Below are 803 nucleotides of genomic sequence, written 5' to 3'. Positions count from 1 at the left end.
CCCCCCCCCTGAAAGCCTGTATCAATACATATTGTTTTTTGCCTTTTATCCCTCCATCAATTGACTCACTCAGTAGAAAACGGACAACAGAGACAGAGGGGCCAACGATAGGCCCCTGCATTATAGTCCCTACAGAACTGTGTCAGCAAAAAACAACAACACAATGCAGAGAGAGAGAGAGAGAGAGAGAGAGAGAGAGAGAGAGAGAGAGAGATGGCAAAAATACACCCAGTTAGGTGAAGGAACTGCACTTCCATCCATTTTACAGTTATTCTAAAGAATTTGAGTTTTATTTTGAAAGGTTCCTGTTCTGATACGAGTTATACTTCACGAGTCTGATCAGTTTTCCTTCTTAAATGTGATAAATTAATAATTTCTGGTCATTTTTTCACACTTTTTTTGACTAAATGACAATCAGAAATTAAAGTCACAGACAAATGACGACACACACACACACACACACACACACACACACACACACTGTAAATACTGCTGTAGTCCCAGTTCCTGTCCCCTTGGTAGGGACAGGAACCACCAACCCCGAGCCACCAACACAGACAGAAACCAGAATCAAAGTTGAAAATTCCAAAATCCCAAACTGGACAAAGTGAAATAAAGGAGGACGTCCACACACCAACCGTAATCCTGGCGGCGTGTTGTTCATTCCACCTCTTTGTTTTTTCCACTCAGGGATCCCAAACTCACTCCATCCAGCTGCGGGACCTTTCGGGTCAGAGAGCAGAGTCAAGCCCGATGGAAATAACCTGGAGCACTTCCTGTCACGGCCTTCAAAATAAACACAG

Source organism: Anarrhichthys ocellatus, unplaced genomic scaffold, assembly GCF_004355925.1.
Source record: "Anarrhichthys ocellatus isolate YVR2014 unplaced genomic scaffold, GSC_Weel_1.0 scaffold1408, whole genome shotgun sequence".
Taxonomy (NCBI): Eukaryota; Metazoa; Chordata; class Actinopteri; order Perciformes; family Anarhichadidae; genus Anarrhichthys; species Anarrhichthys ocellatus.
The sequence above is the reverse complement of the archived record's forward strand: the minus strand, read 5'-3'. Positions refer to the sequence as shown.